At 42.9% G+C, this 11,771-nt stretch overlaps 1 long non-coding RNA gene across 1 annotated transcript; it reads right to left on the minus strand.

Annotated features, from left to right (window-relative positions):
- Positions 1 to 1,246: 1,246 nt before the first annotated feature.
- Positions 1,247 to 5,421, minus strand: LOC117086782. The gene is made up of 3 exons (XR_004438574.1): positions 5,334 to 5,421; positions 3,629 to 3,739; positions 1,247 to 1,498 (listed from the first exon to the last, which is right to left on the minus strand). It is a non-coding gene; the product is annotated as an uncharacterized LOC117086782 (long non-coding RNA).
- Between the last annotated feature and the right edge of the window lie 6,350 nt (positions 5,422 to 11,771).

Raw genomic sequence — 11,771 nt, forward strand, 5'->3', positions numbered from 1 at the left:
TTACATCAGGATCTATGGTATTGTCTCCTTTTTGATACGTGGTAATAGTTGTTTGTGTTTTCTATCTATTTTTCTTAAATGAGTATATCCAGGAGATTATGAATTTTATTGCTCCTTTTTCAAGAACGAACTTTCAGTTTTACTGATCCTCTTTGTTGATTGTTTTCTATTTCATTAATTTTTCCTTTTACCTTTATTCTCTCCTTTCTAAATTTTTGGGGAGTTTAATTTTCCTACCTGATTCTAACCTCTGAGATGAAAGCTTAGCTCATTTATTTCTATACCTTGTCCTTTCCTAACATATAAATTTAAGGCTATAAACTTTATGGCTTTAACAGTACCCCACCGTCTGGTTCAGTAGTAGTAGCACCTTTGTCACTTTGAATCAATTAGTTTTATCAATTATTTTAAAAATATTAGATCTACCTTTAATCACATCCCCTCATAAGCCTCTAAACTACTTTTTCTTTTAAGTTATCTTCACTTTTTTTTTGAGATGGAGTGTCACTCTATCACCCAGGCTGGAGTGCAGTGGCATGATCTCAGCTCACTGCAACCTCCATCTCCTGGGTTCAAGCAATTCTCCTGCCTCAGCCTCCCAAGTAGGTGGAATTACAGGCACCTGACACCAAGCCCAGCTAATTTTTTGTGTTTTTACTAGAGATGGGGTTTCACCACGTTAGCCAGGATGGTCTCGATCTCTTGATCTCGTGATCCACCTGCCTCGGCCTCCCAAAGTGCTGGGATTACAGGCATGAGCCACCGCGCCTGGCCTTATCTTCACATATTAATTTGATAGAGGAGGGGGAAACTTTCAACTTCCCATTGTCTAGAGGACAGGTGAGAACGATGCAGCATACCTGCCTCTTCAGTCCCACATTCAAGCTTCATTCTTCCCACCCAAATCCCTTCAGCCCTAGGTTTTCCTCCTCAGCAAGGCTTTCTTGGCTGGTTACTCCCTTCTCTGAGCTTCTATAGTATTAGACTTCTGCTTTACTCATTTTGACACTTGACAATAAACCATCTTACTGTGCTACTTTTTCAGGTGTGCACGGATTTTCAATCAACATGTTGTGATAAGAAGAGGCACTAGATCCTTACAAATATTTTGCATCTCCGTTAGCATGTTGCATGGTGCTAGATGTGTGAATCACAGTTGGTAATCACATAAGACACAGGCAGAGCAGGTGTATGGATAGAGGGGACAGGGCTAGCGTGCCCTGCCCACGTGCTCTCAACACTCATGTTTCCTGTGCAGGCAGCAGCTTCTTACTGCAATCCTCTACAGCTGTACCAAGGGGCTCTCTCCAACTGCTAAGCATGCTTTTCCTGCTTGCAGGACATTCCATGATGCTGGGAGTTGGGTCAATGACAAACAAGAGTTGGTCCATGAGCACCCCAGCCACCTCTTCTCTCCAGTGGAATGACTCTGAGCTGTGTTCTGCGCAGTCTCACAGAGGTATCTGGTGTGCTGAGCCCCAGAGCCCACAATGGTCATCTGCCAATCAATGTACTCTGCATTAGCATCCGTCCCTTCCCTGTCTCACCTCCCCATTCCAAATCCTTCCTGAGATCACTTCCCAAACAAACTACTTTTACTTAAATTCAATCCTCAATCTCAGGGTCTATATATGGGGAAATAACCCAAGACTGTCTGTTGGCCTTTCCGTCTCTCTAAAGGGACTATCCATCATTCAGAGATTAACAAAGCTTAAAAACCAATTTTTTTCTTCTTCTTACTTTTTTCTGCTTCCCAATTTTATTTACATGACCAAAACAAACAAATTGTAAATACAAGTTATAAGTTATTCAAATAACGCAGGAAGAATTTTTGGCTTTTTTTTTTTTTTTGAGATGTAGCCTCACTGTGTCATGGAGGCGAAGGGCAGTGGCATGATCTTGGCTCACTGCAACCTCCATCACCCAGGTTCAAGTGATCCTCCTGCCTTGGGCTCCCGAGTAGCTGGGATTACAGGCATGTGCTACCATGCCTGGCTAATTTTTATATTTTTTGTAGAGCCGGGGTTTTACCATGTTGGCCAGGCTGGTTTCAAACTCCTGGCCCCAAGTGATCCGTCTGCCTCAGCCTCCCAAAGTGCTGGTACTACAGGTGTGAGGCACCGTGCCCTGCCAATATAATTCTTGAAATGAACTTAGGGAGTTTGGTGATGCCTGACCTAAATCCAAGGGGAAAGCCCACGGTTTCGATTCTGTTGCCATCACTCACTGGAGGTGTGTGCATGGGAAACTCACTCAACTTCTTCAGGCCTCAGGTTCCTAATTTTAAAATGGATGGTAATATCTGGTTCTACTAACTTTGGATTGTTGGTTTGGGAAACAAAGGAGAGTATGTAAGATAAAAGGCTTTATAAATTGAATTACAAACAAAAAGTGGGATGAAAAAGAATGTCATCTCTTTTCACAAGGTTCTGAAACTAGTCTTGTAGTGTTAGGAAAACTAATCACAAGAAAGAGGGAAAAAGAAGGAAGGAAGGAAAGAAGAATAGACTTGCCTAAAAGATAGGTTGTTTTAGAATATTTTCCCCCATGACGGTAAGACATAAACTCAATCTGTGAATTTTATCCAGGTCTCAGGTTTTGTTGAGAAACAAGTGATCTGGGAAGGAAGAACTAGAAAGAAAGATTAATTCACTGCATTGCTTGGCCTAGTGACCATGGGCCAGAAGAGAACCTATGCCTACTTCACACTTCCGTGTGTGAACAAAGCATGTTATTTATTGTGCCTGCTAGCCACAGAGTGAAGACTTAAATATTTGCCATGATGTTTGTGCTTCTTTCTAAATTCAGAAACTTGCCTAAATGGCCAGGCACAGGGGCTCAGGCCTGTAATCTCAGCAGTTTGGGAGACTGAGGCGGGTGGATCACCTGAGGTCAGGAGTTCGAGACCACCCTGGCCAACATGGCAAAACCCTGTCTCTACTAAAAATACAAAAATTAGATGGTCGTGGTGGCACATGCCTGTAATCCCAGCTACTTGGGAGGCTGAGGCAGGAGAACCCCTTCAACCCCAGGATGTGGAGGTTGCAGTGAGTCGAGATCACACCACTGCACTATAGCATGGGCGACAGAGCAAGACTCTGTCCCCCGCCCCCCCAACAACAACAACAAAAAAAAACAAAAAATAAAAATAAAAGAAACTTGCCTAACTGCTCCAACCATAAACTGAAATGTCAGTGGTGGAAGATAATGTATAAAACACCTATATTTTCCTTTAAGTCATTCAGAACTTACTATCCAGGAAACAAAATACTTACTACGAAGTTATAGGCCAAAAAATAGGTGTTGAGAAGCTCACTACTGGAAATAAAGAGGTTCAGAAGAGTGTGAAGAAAAACATCAAATTATGGAATGTTAGAAACAGAAGCAACCTTGCTGGTCAGCTTATTTAACACCCACATTTTACAAACAAGAAACTTCATCTCCAAAAAACTTATATGGCCCCTTATCACAATGACCTGACTATTTCTGCCATATCATCATTTGAGAATTCTGTCAGCTTCACAACTCACGTTATGGTTTAACTCATTTAATCCCCACAGTTCTGAAGGGTAATTATAATTGCTAGTATTCCTCCTAAGAAGAAAAGTATTCAGAGCGGGTTGCTCACTTTTTTTATGGTCACACACATGTAGAGGCAGAAATGTGCCTTAAATGAAGCTATTTTGCCTTCAGCATCTCTGCTGCCTTGAGTTTACACACCCTCCAGTGTGTTTTTTTCCTATAGTGGAGAGAGGACAGGGCAGGGAAACAATTATTTGACCCTATAGCAAAAGGGTCATTAAAATCTGACCTTTACTCCAAAAGACTATCATGTACTGTTCAAAAGAAACACCAGACAGTGACTCATACCTGTAATCCAGCACTTTGGGAGGCCAAGGCGGGCAGATCACGAGGTCAGGAGTTCAAGACCAGCCTGGCCAATACAGTGAAACCCAATCTCTACTAAAAAATACAAAAATTAGCCAGGCATGGTGGCGCATGCCTGTAGTCCCAGCTACTCGGGAGGCTGAGGCAGAAGAATCGCTTGAACCCAGGAGGCAGAGGTTGCAGTGAGCCGAGATCATGCCACCGCACTCCAGCAGTCTGGGTGACAGAGCGAGACTCCGTCTCCAAAAAGAAAAAAAAAAAAAAAAAAACACCAGAGCAGAGAGGTTAAAGTGGCAATTGCTAAGCATTCTAAGCATTCAGAGTGTGAATGAATGAATGAATGAATGAACAAATGAATGCTTGACTTCCTAATTCAACATGGAAATCACCAGAAATTACCTCACATGGCCACAAGATGTCACTACTTCACACCACTTCAGAAAAACCACATTCCAAGTCAAGAATTTTAGATCTTTTGGACGGAGGGAATTTCTTGTTCATCATTGAGAAAGGCTTAGTTATTTTGCATGTGTTTTGGGACTGCTTCCTTGTTTTCTCTTAAATCTATCTACTTCAAGAGATACTGCAAAACGTAGACTTTAAATGAAGCCTGAGGCTGAATGCTCCAAAGCTGGGAAGCATTAATCAAGAAGTCAATCACTCACCTGTTTCCAGGGACTTCTCAGCAAAAAACAAAGGGAGGATTGACACTTTGACTACTCCGTTACCCTGCTCGGTTTGCAAAGCTTTCTCTCAGCACTTTCTTGTAATTCTACCTCTCTCACTGCTTCAGATTCACAAAAAAACAGTGATTCAGCAACATCCAAAAGGCAGCACACTGGGGTTTTAAATAGTGCTTTCTTCTTGAAATGTTTGCCTCACACCTTCCTTACCGGGAATAAGGTTCAAATTACTGTGGTGAGTTTACATAAGCTATTAATGCATTTAATTATTCATTTCAGGGCTGTCCTAGGCGTATTGGTATTTTTCTTTAAGTATCATTAGAATCCAGTTTGCAAATCATCATTCCAAGTTCTTAAAAGCTTTTAAACACCAAAATGATGTTAACCAAGTTTGCTATTTCAACTTCAGCTATATTTAACATTGATAAAATAAAGTTCAAATTTATTTTGCGTGAAATAGTTTATTCATACGAGATCAACTGATGCTTGTAGATTGACTTTTAACAGTCCTAGAAAGTTTTGGAGTTTGATGTATTTTATTGGTGTTCTCTATTAGATTCCCCTTCCTAACATTTCTTATTGGAATTGTTGATAAATAATCTTCATTAATTAGCAATTTAAGTTTGATGAGCCTGAGAAGGAAGGAAGCTCATTCATAAAAAGAAGCTGCTTGGTGGGTTTGGGGATTATTCAATTTTATAGGCCAAAAAAGCTGTTTTGCCTTAAAGGTTCATATTTCCTGAACAAATACATCCTACTTACTGAGAGGCTAAACGAACAGTCACTTGCCAGGCTAAGGGTTAAATGGTTCAGAGAAGGAGGCCTCAGTCTCCACATTGTGATGAACTATACAATATGTAAAAGTAATTTGTTACTAGCAATAGTTTAAAGAGTTAAGGTTTGCAAGTGATTTACCACTTAAAATTAAATAAATTACCTAACTGCATTCAAGTCAACCCTCATTACAACTTCACTTGTTTTCATTCCTTGCTATGCTCATTAGAGCAGAAGAGAAAGAGATGGGAGATTTCATGGCATGGGGACATTCTCATCCTGTAAAGTTAAATGGAAAATTAAAATTCCAAACTCTATAGGAAGCATTAGACTTTTCTAAAGATAAATGCCGATACCAAAGAACAACCAGAAATATAAAACAACAAAATAAAACAAGCCTTCAACAGAAAAACTAGAAATAAAATGCCAACAGGGGCTGGGATTATAGATGCCTTATTCCTTTTCTGTATTTTCAAATTTTTCTAAAAGGAATATATTTTTTAAATAAAGTAGCAGAAGCCAAACGCTCAACAATTAGGGGAATGCTTTTCAAAATTATGGCACATTTATTTACAGACTATTATGCAGCCACCAAAAACAACTTTTAGAAAGCTTCTGCAATAATATGGAGAAATGCTTATGATATGAAACGTATGAAATGTTTGCAACAAGTTGAAAAGCTCGATGCAGGGCACAGAATTTCTCTGAAAGGCCACATAAGAAGATAATAGTGGCTGCATCCAGAGGATGAAACCAAAGAGCTGAGGGCAGGCCTAGGAGGGAGAACTACATTTTTTTTTTTTTGAGACGAGTCCCCCTCTGTCACCCAAGCTGGAGTGCAGTGGCATGATCTCAGCTCACTGCAACCTCTGACTCCCAGGTTCAAGAGATTCTCCTCCTCAGCCTGCTGAGTAGCTGGGATTATAGGTGTGTACCACCATGCCTGGCTAATTTTTGTATTTTTAGTAGAAATGGGGTTTCATCATGTTGGTCAGGCTGGTCTTGAACTCTTGACCTCATTATCCACCTACCTTGGCCTCCCAAAGTTCTGGGAGTACAGGCATGAGCCACTGCGCCCGACCTGAGAAGTACATTTCTCTGTACATTTTTTTTCTCACTGATCCAATTGGCAAAACATAAGAGTCTGCTAATACCAAGTACTGATGAGAATGTGGACAAAGAAAAACTGTTACACGTTTTGGGGAAAGAAAAAATGCATACAACCAGCTGGAGAACAAGAGCACCCGGGTAAGCTGAGAGTGCATTTCTTCACACTAAGATCTTGCAATGCCACTTCATGATGTCCACCCTGTCACCAGAGAAATACAAAAGAATGTTCACCAGCCAGGCACGGCGGCTCACGCCTGTAATCCCAGCACTCTGGGAGGCTGAGGCGGGAGGATCACAAGGTCAGGAGATCGAGATCATCCTGGCTAACACAGTGAAACTTCGTCTCTACTAAAAAACACAAAAATGTAGCTGGGCGTGGTGGCGGGTGCCTGTAGTCCCAGCTACTCGGGAGGCTGAGGCAGGAGAATGGCGTGAACCCGAGAGGTGGAGCTTGCAGTGAGCCGAGATTGCACCACTGCACTCCAGCCTGGGCGACAGAGTGAGACTCTGCCTCAAAAAAAAAAAAGAAAAAAAGAATGTTCACCATAACATGGTTTACTACCACAGAAACAGCAAGAACCACTAAAGGTCTGTATGGGTTGAACTGCATCCTTCCTGAATTCATATGTTGACGTCCTAATCCCTGAGACTTAGAATGTGAATGGATTTGGATACAAGGTCTCTGAAAAGGTAAATAAGTTAAAATGAGATCATTAGGGTGGACCTTAATCCAATATGACTGGAGACTTTATAAGAAGAGGAGATGGTCAAGCATGGTGGCTCATGCCTGTAATTCCAGCACTTTGTGAGGCCAAGGCAGGCGGATCACCTAAGGTCAGGAGTTCAAGACTGGCCTGGCCAACAGGGCGAAACCCTCTCTCTACTAAAATTACAAAAATTAGCTGGGCATGGTAGTGGGCGCCTGTAATCACAGCTCCCTGGAAGACTGAGGCAGGAGAATCCCTTGAACCCAGGAGGCAGAGGTTGCAGTGAGCCAAGATTACACCACTTCACTGAAGCCTGGGTGACACAGCGAAACTCCATCTCAAAAAAAAAAAAAAAAAAAGAGAGAAAAGAAAAAGGAGATTAGGACAAGACACACAGAGGGAAGACCATGTGAGGACACAGTGGGGAGACATCAGCCACAAGCCAAGAGGAGAGGCCTCAGAAGAAACCAAACTTGCTGACACTTTGATCTCAGACTGCTAGCCTCCAGAACCATGAGACAATATGCTTCTGTTGTTTAAGCCATGCGGCCTGTGGTACTTGGTTATGCAGGGTTAGCCAGTTCATCGGGAGAAGCACAGAGGAATACATTCTTGGTTATACAGAAAATGAAACACTACATAGTCTCTAATGGAACCACTAACTACCAACAGCTGTAAAAGATGAAAGTCCAGTATGGACTCCCAGGAAATGGAGAACTCTTAGGAACTTCATTCCAGCATGCTGGACTTACCCAACCTGAATCCTAGCCAGAGAGCTTGATGGAGCACCACAGTCAAGGGAAAGCCCGCACTTTAAGGGACTAGGAAATAGAGAGCCATTAGCTCATTTTTACTAGCGCCATTTCTAGTCCTGGTCAGTAAATGCAGGGGCCAGAACACCAAACTCAACCCACCTGTCCAAGATGGCCCCTTTTCATTATCCCAGAGAAAATCCTGCTGTGGCTAATGGAATTCATTCATTCCCTCATTTGTTCAACTAACATTGATCCAATACCCTTTTGAGTCCGAGCCTTGCCAGGTGTGAAGAAATGGGTTGTCAGGCACCTGGCAGTCTGGTTGGGGAAGGACAATTGACACCAAGCTAATCACAACACAAGGTATTATTGGGGATCTATGAGCAGAAGCTAGAAGTGAGAAGGACTTCACAGAAAAAATAGAATCTTGTACTGCACATTTTCTCTGTCTAAAAGGCCTTCTGCCCTTTTTGCTTTGGGAAGTGTCTATTTAAAAAATGTTGTTCTTTTAGGCAGCAGAACTTAAAGGTACAAAGGCACCGAGTCACAAACTCTGGCTGCACATGGAACAGCTGCCCGCCTGAAAGGAGGGCCAGGAACCCAGGTTGGTGAGGGTGGAAGGGAAGGGCATGGGTTTTATGGTGTAGACAGCAGGAGCCGGCAGGAGTTTTGATAAAGAGTGGCATCCTGAAGGGTTCACCAGGAAGAGTCCCAGGCAGCAGCGTGAAGGACTGGGGGGAAAAGGTTACCAGTGACCATGCAGAAAACTTGTACCAGCATCTGGTGGCTTTTCCAGGCCAGCAGACACAGAGACAGTTGCGACCTGGGACTGCAGCTGGAAATGCTGAAAGGTTATTTTGCCTGCCAAGCAGACAATAGACCGAAAGAAGGCCAAGGATGAATGGACGATTGATTGTAGCCAGCAACTGCTTAGACAGTGTAAATTTTAATGCCAAAAGTGCTTATCCTGTATGAATTTTCTTTGTTTGAGAACAAAAGAGGCCATTGGATCCTGAGGGCCATGTGGATACAGAAAGGTTTTTTCTAGAAAATTGTTCCCAATCTGCCTCCACAGGTTGGATCAGCAGTTACAATAAAACTGTCTATGAGGCTGCGTAAGTTCGGAGGCCAACCCACACTCAGAGAGTGCAGAATTACAGGTCCTTAGGACACATCCGCCTCACCTAGACCCTCATTTTCAGGCCTAACGAGGGTGTTCTCATCTGAGAAAATGTCCCAGGAAAGATAGCGGGCTCCTCTGAGACCCACCGCGCTGGGTGTTTTTTGGAGAAAGCATGTCTGTTTGTGGGAGGTACACCTTAGTGGGTCAAGAGAAGGTGCTTCCGCCCTCATCTCTGCTACAGAAGTGATCTATGATGCCTGGGGCAAGACATTAACCCACCCACCCACCTTGAGCCTGTTTCCTCAAATGTAACGAATAAGATGAAGCCAGTACTTCCCAAACTCGGCTGTACATCAGAATTTGTGGGAAACTCGTTAGGAATACTGATTCCCGGGCATGGCTTCGGACCGACGGAATCCGAATATCTGAGGATTGGGATCCAGGAGTCTGTTTGTAATCAAGTATCCGTGAAGGCATCTGTTACCTGCATGTCCCTAAGGTCTACTGCTTTATAAGATGCCCTTGGATTTAGAAATTCAAATAACGGAGAACATAGCTCCATTCCCCAACTCCACGGCTAGTATTTTGTATTTCTGGAGATTGATTCTTGAGGGAGGCTTAGGTTACTGCTAGGCATATCTTAGTTTGTTCTCTTCTTTCCTCCCAATGCCAGCCTAAACTGGAAACAGGTTTTGTTCTCTTTTTAAAGATGAAATGTGTCTCTAGCTATGGTAGTAGAGGAGAACATTACCTAAGAGTCCAGGAATTCTCCACCTTCAATCTTCCAGGGAGATTCTTAAAGATCTCCCTGACCAGGCCACCCACTGGGAATTTCCTTTCTCCTTAGGCCCCAATTTTCTGCCATCTCTTTATTCCACTGAGTAGTCTCTGCCCAATTTCCCCAAAGTTTACACATACCAGCTACTTAAAATCTAGGTCAAACTTTGCATATCTCAAAATGCATTAAAACAACCATGTTAAAAGGTCTTTTAGGAACACAAAGCAATCACAGATGTTCCAAAATACCTTCTTTTTGAAGTAAACAATCTAGCTAGGCTCTCACCTCCCCATTCCACCAGGATATAATCACCCTTAACCACTGGGAAGAAGGTTATGGTAACACGACCATTATCCCACATTGATATCAATCACACCGTTCTCCTGAGAAAAGGGAATGGTGACCATCAGCAACTTAACAGCACATCTATCTCCCCACTCCTTGCGTGTTTAGCAAGCTCCCCAAGCGACAAGGCCAGCTGGTCTGCATTAGGAAACCGCTAGACCAGGTGAGTGTTGGAGTTACTTCCAGCTTTAAAACTCTGTCTCTTTGAAAACGAACGTGCTCTGCACCAGGCGGTGAGATGGTCTCTGGAGTCAGCCAAACCAGGATTCCAACCTCAGCTCCTCCACTAACTAGCTGGGTGACTGTCAGCAAGTTACTTGCTACTTGCTTTCCACATTTGCAAAAGAGAATACTGCCAAGTTCACAGACTGTGTTAGGAATGCATGTGAAAGTAGCTGTCAATGACTGTTAGTTTTCTTTGTCTCAGTACAAAGTAAGTAGTGTCAGATAATTTTAGGGCATTAAACAAAGTTCACGTGGGCTGCACCATCTCTAAGCAAATACCTTCCCTCTGGAGCTTCATGAAGTCTTTCACTAAGCCTGCAAACTTCACTAAAGGTCCCTCCGGAGGGGGACTGGCCACCCTACTACCCCTATGGGCAACCATGAGAGCTCATTCTGCTCCATTGGGTAGCTACTGCATTGACTGGCACTGACATGTTGCAAGCTCAATACCCAATTTCAGGACAAGGGCAAGTTTCATTTCACCTGGACATGAGGCTAGGCAGCAGTGATGCTGCTGTCCTGGGTAATTCTCAACACTGTAAAATGAGATCACTCTAAGAAAACAAGGATTAGGCAATAGATCACTTTATAACTTCTGAATGCTGGAATTCTCCTGGGCACTCCTATTGCGCACTTCTCTGGATCATGTCTTTCTGGGCATACTGTGAACTCTCCAAGAGCAGAGAATGGGGGTTTTCAACATCTTTTACCTGCAGTGCCTCACAGAGTGCCAGGCCCACACCAGACATGACACATTTGATAAATAAGTGAATGCATTAATTAATGGATGGGTGGATCAGAGGGGTTCAGACTATGTAAACTGGCTGCCTGAGTGATTATATCACATAATGTGCTTTCAGACTTCCCCCAAAACACAAGCCTTTATTTCAGAAACTAATTCTGAAAAGCAGAAACGATGTTTCCCAGTGTAAAAGTGACTCAATCAAAACTGTCAAGTGCAATGATGCATTAAACTAATCCATTCAATCCCTCATTCATTCAACAAACACTTACTGAATCTTCATTACAGGACAGGCACTATGCCAAATGCCAGAGACAAGAAGAGAAAAAAGATGTGGTCCCTGGAGAAATCAGGCATCAATCACTTTCTTTAAGTTTCCTGTGTGGTTCCATTGTGCCGTGGGAGTTGAGAAGGACCACCTGGGAGCCTGCAGAGTATCAGAAGGACACACACTGCACCAGTTCTGGGGGCCACCTAACTCCTCTGTTCTTCTTCCAGTTTTCTCCTCCTGCCTTTTTCTCTCTTAGCCAGTCAGAATCTCAGACTGAATTATTTATTGCTTTTTGCAACCACTGAATAATATTTGAATAATATTCTTGCTCCATATAGTTACCTTCAAAGTACGAAAAAAAAATAGAATA

Source organism: Trachypithecus francoisi, unplaced genomic scaffold, assembly GCF_009764315.1.
Source record: "Trachypithecus francoisi isolate TF-2019V2 unplaced genomic scaffold, Tfra_2.0 Lachesis_group10, whole genome shotgun sequence".
NCBI lineage: Eukaryota > Metazoa > Chordata > Mammalia > Primates > Cercopithecidae > Trachypithecus > Trachypithecus francoisi.